The sequence below is a fragment of the Petaurus breviceps genome, unplaced genomic scaffold (genome assembly GCF_028583685.1).
Source record: "Petaurus breviceps papuanus isolate PSGF00001 unplaced genomic scaffold, PetGlider_PUasm1.0 90740, whole genome shotgun sequence".
NCBI classification, from domain to species: domain Eukaryota; kingdom Metazoa; phylum Chordata; class Mammalia; order Diprotodontia; family Petauridae; genus Petaurus; species Petaurus breviceps.
Window position 1 is genome coordinate 2,972,899 of NW_027187330.1, and position 13,755 is coordinate 2,986,653.

General features: G+C 37.9%; 1 protein-coding gene across 6 annotated transcripts in view; it reads left to right on the forward strand.

Annotated features, from left to right (window-relative positions):
* R3HCC1L (R3H domain and coiled-coil containing 1 like) overlaps positions 1-13,755 on the forward strand; it is a 120,822-nt gene that overhangs the window by 953 nt on the left and 106,114 nt on the right. The gene's annotated exons all lie outside the window — the stretch shown is intronic.

Sequence of the window (13,755 nt, forward strand, 5' to 3'; positions counted from 1 at the left end):
TCTTATTTTACATTTTTGGAAACTGAGGCCCGGAGCGAGGAGGTGACCAGTGGCAGCAGTGAGGCTAGAGTCCAAGCTTGGCCCTTGTGTGCCCCCGTGCCACCCAAGTGGCAGAGATTATCAAGAGGACGGCGCCCACTACGTGCTAGGCAGTGCACAAGTATTACCTCCTTCGGGCCTCTCGGCAGCCCCGGGAGGAAGGCGTTCTTGTTAGCCCCATTCTACAAATGAAGAAACTGAGGCTGGACTTGAGTTCTGGTTTTGCCCACTCTGGGACCGACTTATCCACTGTGCCCCCTCCCTGCCTCTGGCTAGCGCCCAAAGAAGATTCGCACCTGATTGCTTTTATCCCTGTTCTCTAGGCTTGTGGTGTCCTTCCCCCAGGCCTTGTGGTTCTTTCTGAAACCCATTTTCATTCCTGCCATTGGCAAGCTCTAGAACCGTGCAGCCAGCCCAGCCGCCCCCCACCCCCGCAGCTTACTGCTGAATCTGCGCCCCCCACCCCCGCAGCTTACTGCTGAATCTGCGCTTCTCTGTTTCCCTCCAAGCTTTCTTTTCTTCTCCCGCTGGGACCACCTGGCTGCTCCCCACTGGCCCTGCTCATTTTCCCCTTCATCCTTTGTCTCCTCTACCTCTATCCTTGAATGCCTCCCCACTCGCCTTTCCGTTGTACCTATTCTGATACTATCCTTAAAGGTTTAGCTCCTTCCTCTTCTTCCAAGCTTGCGGGAGTCATTGCCTCCTTTGAGTTCCTTACACACGTACCTGCAGGGTATTACTTGGCACCTAACTGTCTGTCTTGTAGTCTTCTCTAGTTGTTTTATATACGTAAGTCTAGTTTGCCTCTATACTGGGCACAGCATAGGTTCTCAGTAAATTCTATTTTTGTGGGTAGTAAAGATTATAACAAGTCACCATCCCATAATGTGTTCGTTACCTGCAGCTCAGGTGTTGGTACCATCCTGTCTATGATTTGTGTCAATGTAAGTCTCATACTTAAAGCACTGAACATATTATAACCACAGTTGCAATCCAGTTTCTTTTCTAACTGGCTCATTACAGGATTGGGCAGGTCACATCTTTGTACCTTAGTTTCCTTATCAACAAAGGACGGTTTGGGGGTTCCCCGCCCCCAGCTATTTCCGTCTAGTGATCATTAGGACTGTTAATGGGTAATATTAGTAAAGCTGTGACCATTCTTGAAGTCATTGAATAGAAAACACTTAAAATATAGTTAGAGAGACCTGCCTTATAGGTAGAGCAGAAAAGCCCCACAGAAATCATTTTGCTGAAATTTAGTTTCCTGTTTCTCTTTGGAAATTCTAATAACATTTACTGATAGGAAGTGTGACAATACTCTTAACTGAATGTCTTTAGTTACTAAAGCTATAGCCTTGCATTTAATTTAAGGAATGATAATCACACACCTTTATAGAGCACTTAAGGTTTTTGTGTGCTTTGTAATATTTCATCTGATACCAACAGTCCTGTGAGGTGGGTTCTGTGATTTTCATTTTCCACACTAGGGAACTGAGGCTCAGAGAGGTTAAGGGACTCACCCAGGCTCAAATACCAAGTAAAGAATGTCTAAGACTGGTTTATGATCCAGGTTTTCCTAACTCCTAGTCCTCCACTTTATTTACTATATATCATGATGGCTCAGGGAAGAGTCAGATGTCTGTTTTGCTCTATTTAGGATTTCCCTCTTATAATTTGGTAGGAATAGAACAATAAATTTTGGTCAAGAGCAGCTCTTGAAGTGTTTGATGAAATGTGTCCTTGGCCATATTCAAACCAGTGTGATTATGGTGGTGGGATGTAGCCTTTCCAAAGATGTGGAATGCTGCTTTCTATCTAGTTCCTCGAAATAGAACTGTCTATAGGTACTTTCATGACTGGTAGTAACAGAGTGCACATTATAACTTGAAGTAGCATTACAACTAATTTTTTTTTAACTTGTATATTGATTTTTATACAGGTAAAGAATTCTTGTCCCCTGGTTTGAAAAAAAAAATCTGAAATGGAGATAATGTATTTGAAGGTCCAGGTCCAGTAGATTGAGGTAGAAGAAGGTTGCAAGAGGGTATGCTCTCCTCTTGTTCTCCCTCTCCCTGTTTCCCCGATTTTTGTCAATGTTGTTATCAACCAAAGTGGTCAGACTAGGTGAGTCCAAGTATGAATGTCAAGTGGAAGAGGGTAATTTAAGGAACAAAGAGAAGAAATTAGGCTATTTTGGACTGTTAGGATTTCTGTCAACTAGAAGGTGTAAAAGAAGGTCTTAGGATAGGTAGTCTAATTATATATTTATATTTCTAACTGTGCCCTAATATATACAGAGTCAGGTGTTTGGAAAAGGTTCCCTTCATATCCACTTTGGTTTCCTATCAATACATCTCTGTCTTGCCAGCTGCATTTTTGTTCACAGGATGAATCAGGAATAGTGTGCTATTTTTTTCCCATAATGTGCTTGCACATGAAGGCTAAGGAATAGAGCGTTATTTCCATCCACATCTGTTTTGTGTGCTATAGTGAATGTTACTCAGATTTTCTTTTAGATCTTTGTTCTGTGAATGCTTTTTACTTCTCTGAGACATCCTTTCCTCTTTGGAAAGTTAGGTCATTCTCATCTTTAGAACCTAAAGGTATACAATGGGTACTCAATAAATATTGAATGGCCGAGTGTCAACTGGTTATGTAGATGTTGTTACTGACCCACTATCATCAGTAGGGCATATACTTTGAATTGTTTTTCTAGTAGTGGTGATGAATTTGGCTAATCCATCTACATTCGTTCACCTAGCTCTTCTTGTGCCCAATGTAGACATTTGCTGACTGGGGTTAGGAGTGCAGTCTCTGAAAGTGGAAATATGGATCAGAGCAAGGCTAATTGGTCCACAGGGGGATTGAACCCAAGACCTTGACTTCATTATCACCCTGAACTAACCAGCTATAGAAAACAAATACTATGATGTTTTAGTAGTTCCCAAAGAACTAGTTTCTTCACCCTGTTCCTTCTCATTCCCTTTCCATTGGAATTGAGAGAACAAGGAGCTATTATAATAAGAAATAGAGCCTTCTAACTAGTAGTACACAATGTTTTTTGGTCCATGGACTATTTCACTATTTCACAGGAGGCCAAAACCTTCCACTAATCATTTGTGCTACCCACTTATGCTTACCACAGCCAAAACAAAACCAAAAACCCCAACAAAAGCAACCCGAATCCTCAATAAACTGAAAAGAATGCTGACATGCTTTTGATGAGACACAAATGATGGACATCAGAAATAGATGAACTCATGCCAGAAATAAAAGAGAAGAAATTGCTATACCATCAACTTAAATACTACAAGAAGTCCTCTGAAGTACAACTGTTGGTCATAGTTTGAGAAGTACTGACCTAAACTATAGATTATAGAATTTCTTGCTAGTTGTTGAGTATCTTGCAGACTTGCTAGTCTTTAGGGAGAGAGAAGAGAGATTCCCACTTCTATCACACCTTCCTCTGGAAATTGTGCAGATATCTGGGGGAGGGAGAGGTCATTTAGAGCCCAACATTGATGAACCCAGCAGGATTAAGGAAAACCCTGTAGTCCTCAAGTGCTTATTAAATGACAGAGAAATCCCAGTTGTTAGAGCCTTAGATACAAAAGAAGTTCCATGGAGTTCTTGAAAAGTGCACAGCAGCATCAGAGCTTCATTTGTTGAGTCCTGGGAGGCCCCTCCCTCGGAAAATATGTGCCCATTGCTTTCTACCTACAAAGTCTGTTTTTCACTGTCTTCTGTCACTGTTTTTGTACCTTCCATTCTTCACATTCACTCTTCAGTTATATTAATAATTGTCATCCTGACTCCTTTTTCTTTTGTGTTCCAAACCTGGCTGATCTTGAGCTGGTGACACCTGACAAGAACTGCTAGAGACAGCTGGCTTTCAGTGGCAGGTGTTGTGAAACTGCCAAAAAGCAGAGGCTGTAGAAGAGTGGAAGCTTCTGGGACTACTTGTAGCTGTATCACTTTACCTCTTTTTAACTAGAATTGGAGGTAGAGTTTTGGAGAAAGGAGTAAAGTTCTGTAATACAAGGTCTGTCTCATTATATCTGACCATATAGATTTGGTGATGGTATTTTTCCATATGATTAAAAAAAATTTTTTAATTTGTATTTTCAGTTCCCAATTCTCTACCTTCCTTCACCCCCTCATCTACCCATTGAGAAGGCAAGAAACATGATACACATTAGCCACGTTGCCAAAAAAAAGCAAGAAAATGTAAAAACATGTGCTGCTACATTCACTTTATAAATCCATCAATTCTCTATCTGGAGGTGGATAACATTTTTCATCACCAGTCTTTTGGAATTGTTGTGGATCATTATATTAATCAGAGTAGCTAAGTCTTTCACAGTTGATGATCATTACAATATTGCTGTTACTATGAACAGTGTTCTTCTGGGTCTGCTCACTTCACTTTGCATCAATTCATCCAAATTTTTCCAGGTATTCTGAAGCCATTCACTTCCACATTTCTTACAGCACAATTGTATTCCATCACAATCATATACCACAACTTGTTTAGCCATTCCCCAGTCGATGGACATCCCCCCCCAATTTCCAATTCTTTACCACCACAAAAAGGGCTGCTATAAATATTTTTGTACATATTACATGCTTATCCTTTTTCTTCAATTTCGTTGGGATACAGACCTAGTAGTGGTATTGCTGGGTCAAAGGATATGCCCAGTTTTATTGCCCCTTGGGCATAGTTCCAAATTCTTTTCAGGAATGGTTGGACTAGTTCAAAGCTCCTTGGTATCAGTATTGCCTTAGGGTTGTCCTGTTTTATGGTTTACTTTTCCTGGGGTGGTAGAAGGAGTCTATGAGTAGAGAAAAAAAAAAGGAAAGTAGATAAGATTTATATTCTCAAATTCAAGCCAAGATTTCTGTCCTCCTTAATTAATAGCAGTGGAAAATTGGTGAGAAGGAAGCCTTGGAAATGATGAGGTACATATAGGTAAGAGAGAGACTTGAGGGCAGGTTTGGGGAACACAGGGAATCATAATTTTAGATCTAAAAGGGACCTTAGACATATTCTAATCCACTTTTATCACTTTTCAAATGAGGAGACTGGGATTCAAGAGATGTGAATTGATTTGTCCAGTGCCATACAAGTAGTAGTTTGCAGTGTCAGCATTTGAACCCAGGTCTTAAATATAAATCCATTGCTATTTACACCAAACCATGTTGTCATGACTTCCAGCATTAATAGCTTCATTCTGATGGCACCTAACTCCCTATCATTTGAGGGAACCTGGTTAAAAACTGCCTCAAATGGAAATAAAAGGGAAAAGCAAAAATAACATTTTTTAAATAATATTTATGCAGAGTGTTTTAATAAGGCCTCTTTCAGCGCTAAAATTCCTGATCTATGATCCAACATGGCTTTCCTTTGGTTACTAAATTTATTTTTCATGCTTGGTATTTTTAAATTGTATGCTACTCCAAGCCAGTTTATGTATTATAGGCTATTTTTTTTAAAGAACCACTCACTTGGCTTCATTCTCAGTATAGCAACATCTAGGCTTTTTTTTTTTTTTTGCCGTTTATGTGCATTACATTCTGTCCATCGGCCATACATTATAGCACTGTTACTCTCATTGCTGTTCATTACCAATGAGGATTATCAGTTGTAAAGAAAGAAGTGAGAAGCAGGAAAAAAATCAGTTTAGCTAAGAAAAGAAATAGTGATCACTGTGGGCTGCTGGTACCCAAATTAACATATTTGGTTATAAGTATAATAATAATAGCAGCTTACATTTATATACCTTATAGTTTACAAGTTGCTTTATATACATTATGTATAAATGGACTGTTGCAGACTCTAAGTAGAAATTAATGTTTAATTATGTCAGCATATCTTATAAATTATAAGAGATATATTCAGATGTTTGGGTGGAGCTTAAATCAGGGCTAGATGAAATGAAGCTAATGAATTTTATTAAATCCTACAAACTTGTATTCAGTTGAGAAATAGATTAAGAACAAGTTACTGGCTTGTGGTTTTATTTTTTTAATCTAAATGTATATTTTTGCTTCTTAATTCATCGCCATAGATGTCCTACTTCAGTGCTTCATCATTGTGTGGATGAAACCCTGAGTTCTTTTTTAAAAGTTATGCTTTATTGATGCTTTTTGTCTTTGTATCAATGTCATTAACCACCTCTATCACCTACAGATTGAACTTTCCTTTTTGACAAAGAAAAACAAGCTAAAAGCTCCAAAAGAGATGGTATCTGACAACATTATAAGAGTATTTTCTTTTAGTAAGACCCCAAATCTCTGCTGTAAGGGAAGTAGTATGTTTGAGTAGCTTTTCTACAGTGATATTGATTGGTTTTTTACTTATTCATCATTCAGTTTTCTTTTAGTGATCTTTTAATTTATGTTGTAGTTGTTGCAATTATTGTTTCCTTTGTTGCACTTAGTTTGCTCTACATCAGTTCATGTACATCTTCCCAAGTTTCTTTAAATTTGTAGTTATTTGCCATTTTTAAAACTGTATAGTCATATTAAATTATAGGCACATACCATAGTTTTTTCAGTAATTATGCAATCCATAGACACTCATTTTGTTTCTAGTTCTTTGCTACCACCCAGAGTGCTGTTATTGATATTTTGGTAAATATCGATTCTTTGTCTATGACTTTGGGGCATATTCTTAGTAATGACATTGGCCCTGTGCTCTTGAAGGCTATGTTGTTAGAGCATAGCTCTGACAGGTCCTATCAAGGTAGAAATGTTTTTGGTAGAGGCCTGGTGGTTATAGACTATGGCTTCTAGCTAAGGACTATCCTAGCTAAGTAACACAGAAACTAACTGAAGGCAGACCTCTAGTTGATGAATGTTTAAGTCACAAGGGCCCGTAAAAACACTTATAATTACACAATGATCCTCTGTCCTGTTTGGCTTCCTTCCCCAGTCACAGTGGTGGGAAAAGGGACAGAGGCTAACAGTCACATAGTTGTTAGACTATTATAAATAATAACTTACCTCTTGATGCTCTTAAGGAGTGATTTTTGCCCAATGATCAGTAAGTTGGAACTGAATTATATATTAATATTTCTATTCAATCTGACAAATATTTGCTAAGCACCTATGTGCAAAGAAAGCACTGTTTCAAAATGAAATAGTTCTTGCCCTCAAGGAGCCTACTGTGCTGGGGAGACATTCTTGTTACAAACAAAATAACTTCCATCTAAGTGAAATGATGACTCATAGGTATTTCACAAAGGGGGTGATTAAGATTACCTAAAGAAGGTATGGGGAATGTTGTTGAAAGGCAACAACAAACAGTTCAATGGTCATTTGGTTATTTCCTTATAGTCCTCATGATGAATGTAAGCAGACACACCTTCATGAGAAGAATTGCAACTTACATGCCAGTCTGTTGCAAAAGTAAACCATTTTTTTAAAAAATTCAGAATCTTCTGAGTCAACATATATCTTACTTAAGTGATTTCATTGGAAATGTAGGAGAGCAGCTAAAAACTGCATTGGTTAAGGAACATAGTAGATGTTATGTATGTATGTAACTATGTTACATATGTCAAGATTAAGAAATGAAAGGGAACAAAGCCTTTTTTATACTACTTCTAAGCCTCATACATATATATCCTGACCACTCTTTAAGAAGAGAGTTAGAAAACACTGAATATCACAAAAAATTAAATGGCAAAAAATAAAAAGACAGGTTTTGTCTGAGATATAATCTTGGATGTGGTTACTTACATAAATCATTTCAAAAAAGCATCAACAGACTAGAGAAAAGCAATTGATAGCAAATTCAAAGAATAAAAATGAGAAGACATTTCATGTAAATATAGATGATCTAACCAAGGTGTATAATAAAGATGTTGACTCCCTAAAATGAGGAATGAATGAAAGTAAAGGTATTGGCTCATTACCATTTGTTTTAAAACATATGATCAGGTCAGAATAGTCATTACAAAGAGGGATCCAGAAGAGTGTGGAAATAACCCTCAGCCATCAAACATTTATTATTCTTACCCAGTGCAGAGATATGGCAGCCACAAGTAACATTGGTTGAAAGATTACCAGCAGTATCGCTAGTAAGTATTGCTTGCAAGATAATAACAAAAATTGGAAGTTAAACAAATTCATAGAAAGCTTGGCATAGGACCTAGCTAAGGCATTTTATCCTAAGAACATTTATAGATGAAATGGAAGACAATAAACATAAATTGGAACAGTTCTGCTAGTGTTTTTATAGGTAGGTGAGGACATTTCAGGAGGGAGAAGAAAGAGTAACTAAGTATATTTATTATGGCATCTGAAGGAAAAATTCTAGTAATATGGTTTCATGGATATAGGATAAGGTAGGCAAGTAGTCATAGTAGCTAACATTTATATAGTGTCTTCTATGTTCCAGACACTATGCTGAAACACCTTACAATTATTATGTTATTTGTTCCTCACAACAACCCTGGGAGGGAAGTGATACTATTATATTTTACAGATGAGGAAACTGAGGCAGACAGTGGCTAAGTGACTTGCTCAGAATTACATAGCTATTAAATATTTCAGTCTGGATTTGAACTCAGTTCTTCCTGACTTGTTGCATAGCCGGTAAACATCTGAGGTGAGATTTGAACCTGAGTTCTGAACCTCCCAAGTCTGGTACACTTTCTACTACACCACCTAGTGGCTTTATTCATTGATATACTATTGCTGCCCAAGATGCCATTGTGCCTCCCTGCCATTTTCCTACACAGGTGATTTCCCAGGTCTATACCAAAAGCAAAAACAGACAACCCATTTATCATCCTCATTTTATGCATGGTTAGAAGACTTAACCATCAGGATTTGAACCCATGTCTTCAGGACAAGTTCTGTAATCTATCTACTAGGTCACATTTGAATGTTTTATGATTTTATGATACTTTGGCCCAGTCTCTACCTTAACAAAATGTATTGTTAGGTTCATCTGTTCACAAAGGACCTGCCAGTGCTGCTTCAGAAGCATTCCTTGCTGTTTTCCTTTAATTTCTCACATTTGTCCTCCTGCTATTATTGTCCTGGGTTGACTGCATATCTTCTTTTTTCCTTCCATTTTGGTGGCAAATGGTTCTTAAAGCATTGCAGCATGATCACAGCCACTGGGGTACTAACATGCATTTGACTCTCAATTGAAGAGAGCCATAAATACTAGACTGAGTTCCTTAAAATTCATCTGATAGGAAATCAGTCTAGGTATTACAGATTATATAACAAGCAGGAATAATAAGGGATGTCTAGTCCAGGGACCAGTGTCTACTGTTTTCCTTTAACTATTTTGAACCTAGTTTGGAATAACATACTTTTAACCACTTTTAGGGGCAGCTAGGTGGCACAGTGGATAAGAGTGCTGGGCCTGGAGTCTGGGAGTCTCATTTTCTTGAGTTCAAATCTGGCCTCAGACACTTACTAGCTGTGTGAACTTAGTGAGTTACTTAACTAACCTTGTTTGCCTGTTTCTCATTCATAAAATGAGCTGGAGAAGGAAATGGCAAACTATCCTGGTATCTTTGCCAAAAAAAACAACACAAAAAACCCAAAAGGGGTCATAAAGAGTTGGACATGACTGAAAATATGGGTAAAGTTATAGTTTGATAGATTTCATTGCCAGGAAGTTTTCCACTTATTCAGCTTACATTTTCCTTTTGTCCCATTATCACTAATTTCATCCTTTTACATATCACTAATTTTTCCTGAATTTCAGTGAATACAGATAGGTAAAGAAGTTTCTTTGTCTTTATGTCATTCCCTTTATAGTGAGCACTTAGCCAAGCTATTACAAATTTAATTATTTTAATCTTTCACCAAAAGTGATTTGGGAATCATCTGCATAGATCATTGAACAAGTAGAACTGATGAGATCAATGAAAGAGGGTGAAGAAAGAAAGAAGAGGGCCTAGGATAGCACTTTGAGAAGTACCTATGGTACATGGATTATGACCTAGAAAAGGATGGCAAGAAATAATGTGCTAGGTAGAAGGAGAACCAGGAGAGAGTGCTGTCATGACAGCCAAGGGAGCAGAGAGTGTACATGAAGTAGGGGTGGTCAGACAACACATATAGTTGCAGAAAGGTCTTGAGGATGAGGATTGAGAAGAGTTCATCAGATTTAGGAACAGAGAGATTGTTAATAACCTTCATCTCTTTCATCCACATATTTTGAAAGATTCCTTTTATCTACAAACTTTAATGTAAACTTAGTTTTCCCTTGAGGATACCACATTTCTTTCAAATCCTCTCCACACTTGACCTGACCTTCCACTTCTTTGATAGGAAGAACTCAGAGGAAAGGTCAGAATACTTCTTGATTCCTACTATTACTTCTAGACCATTCCTCTACCATCATCTTACTATGATTTTTCCTCTCTGGAAGTTCATACAGTTTACTAATTACCACAGTCTTTTTACTTACTGCTGTCATCTACAGTCTTTTAGGTAATTGTCCCAACTTTTTCAGTCACTTTAGTTAACTTGGATTCCAATCTTCCTCATCACTCTATCTCCTATCATCATGACCTTACTTCAGCCTCTTCAGTTCCAAAGACTTCCTTATCCATATACAGAGAGACCAAGTCATACCTTAGACTTTAACATCTCTTGAAATTTCATGACCTGGAAGATTTAGAATTTTGAAATCCCATTATCTGACCATAACTTTTTTTAAATTTTTTTTCTGACCATGACTTTTAAAAAACAAAACCAATTTTCTTTTATTTTCAGATCTGAATTCTTTTCCTCTTGCCTACTCCCACCTCTCACTAAGAAAGCAAGAAAAACAAAATCCATTACAAAAATATAATTAGGCAAAGCAAATTCCTACTTTAGCTAAGTTAAAAAAATATGCCTTCATCTGCATTCTGAGTCCATCACTTTTCTATCTGGAGATGGATAGCACATTTTATCACACATCTTCTGGACTTGTGATTGGTTATTATGTTAATCAGAGATATTAGGTTTTTCAAAGTTATTTGTCTGTAATTATTGTATAAATCATTTTCCTGATTCTACTCACTTTGCATCAGTTAATATAAGGCTTGTCAGGTTTCTCTATTTATAGACAGAAACTGTCCTATTCATCATTTCTTAGAGCATAATAATATTCTGTCAGCTAGGTGGTGCAGTGGATAAATCAGGACTTTGGGGTTAATCAAATGCTGTCTTACTATGGTCACTTACTACCACAGTAGACTTAATAAATATTGTTGATGAAATTTCACCTACCATTAAGGTGGACTTAAATGTAGCAGTGTGTTCAGGAAGCCCAAGCTGGAATCAGGGTACTGGAAGCAGCTTGAGCTTAAACAATTCAAATAGGAATTGAGAAGAGAAGCTTCTCTTCTTCTTCCCAACCTACAATGCCCCATTTTCCTAACAAGTTGAAACTTGTTCTGGGTTGTATGTATTTACCTATATTTGTACAAGTTAGGACACTTTGACTTTAATTAGATCTTTACCACATCCTTGACCTGAAGCCTGAATTTGGGTTGTTTTATCCTGTAAATACCAAGCAGAATGTAATGTGTTTATATTTTATAAATAGGTCAGGATAGTGATTCTCACATTTTCATTACTGCTACAGAGTACTTAAGTGGTTTGTCTTCGTTTAGTTAACCCCAGCCCTCATAACCTTATTCTTTGCCTCAATTATCTTTTATTTAGCAGTAGCATTGTGAATGACCAGAAAGTGCCTAGTAACTTATAGAATTTAATTAGGTCAAGTTCCTAGATAATTTCAAGGTTCCTTCCAGCTCTCTTGATTCAGTCATCAAGCATTTGTAAAGGGCATACAGCTTTCAGAACACTGTACTACAAACTATGAGGGTTATAGAAGACATAGAAAATAGCCCTTTCCTTCAAGTTGTCTGTAGTCGTGGGGAGAGGGAATAAGAGATCAGACTGTCATGTAAAAAAGTAGAGAATATAAGCAAGCTAGAGGTAATACAATATGACTACTTATTTGGTGTGTGTGTATCTGCATACACACACATACAAATGCACAGACATATAGACACCATGGTACTATATATGTATTGTAAAGTAAAGCAATGATCAGTGTAATATTAGGTAAGATTATTTGGAGGAAGTAGGTCTTGAACTAATTTTTGAGGGAAGTAATTTCATGAATTGACTGGAAAAAAGGCAGAAGGGTATTGCAGGTAAGGAAAATAGCATGAGTGGGGCCTGGAGGTCCAGATAAATAAAATATGTGTAATGATGGTGAAGATCTTAGACTGAGAACTGGGAAGGCCCTTAGAGATAATTTAGTCCAGCCCTTTCATTTAACAGATTAGGAAGTGTGGCCATGATAAATTAATGTGTTAAAGTGCTTTGGATATGATGGAAACCCTATCCAAAAGGTAGACTTCAGAAATTATATCTGTGAAAATGTGTGAAGTGCTGAGTAAGAGAGGGATAGTTAGTAGAGGGCTTTGGATGACAGACCGAGTTCAGATTTGATTCTGCCCTTCATAAGGAGCCATTTGTATATTCTAGGGGGAGACCCATGATAAAGTAGTGTTTGGGAAAGGTTACTTGAGACTGGTGGTCCTAGTAATCCAGTAATGGGATGATGAATGCCCCCTTATATCTGACTTCTGTGAAAGGTAGAGGGTAAAGGTCAAGGGGATAGGGTGGGCAGTAGGCATGATAAGTTAAAGTAGAAATTACTGTAAGGATAAGTAGATTAGAGCAGAGAAGAATGGTCAGAAAGTTTAGAGCAGAAAACCTGATAAAGCAGAGAGGAGCACAGAGATGCAGTTTACTCTGTTTTACAGTCTTGCCTTCCAATCACAGCCATCTTAATTTCTGAGTGGTGATTGTTGGCCATGCCCTGTTCCTTCTTTTTATCTTCTCTCCCCTCCACTTCTTCCCCCCCATGCTTAACAGTAAATCTGTTTTCTCCACCTTGTGCCTCAGACCTAGCTAAGGGCTGTGGAAATAAGAAATTTGAGATCCATTGCAAAAGGATAATCAACAGGACTAGGCGACTAATTGGCTATGGGGATGAGGGAGTAGGTAGATAATTTTTTAGGTACCCTGAGATAACAGGTGCATCATAGTGCCATTGACAGTAATGGGGAAGTTGGGAAGGAGTACTGATTTGGGAAGGGGGAGAAAGATGATCAGTTTAGTTTTGAGAGGCGTTTTCAGATGTTGAAATATATGTGATGTGACTGTAAAGTAGTGTGTTAGATTTTTAAAAAGACAAACAGAAGTTTGTCTGGTCCATCTAAATGTAGTCTGCTACTTTCGACATCGTTGGCTTTGTAGATCCCATATTTATGACGACAGTATAACATTATAGCTCAAAATCTTTTTTTGGAAAGTCTCTTTTGGAATTGCCTTCAAAGCAAAAGTCCTACAGGAATCTCAGACTCTGTCTGTCCAAAGGAGAATTTATCTTTCTTCCCAAATCAACCCCTCTTCCAAACTTCCCTATTACTGCCTAGGATGCCACTATGTTCCCTTATTCCCATGTTTCTCAGTGTCCTACTCCAGATCTGCCCACCCTTTCCCACTGTGCCCTCCACAGGGAACAAGCTTGCTTTCATCCCAAACCTCTTCCTTTCCCACTCCCATCTTCTTGCACTCATTGAGATTTGGCTCTCTCCTGATTTTAGTTTCTCTGGCCATTCTTCCCAGCCCTGGGCTCACATTGACTCATATGACCGACTCACAGGTTGTGTG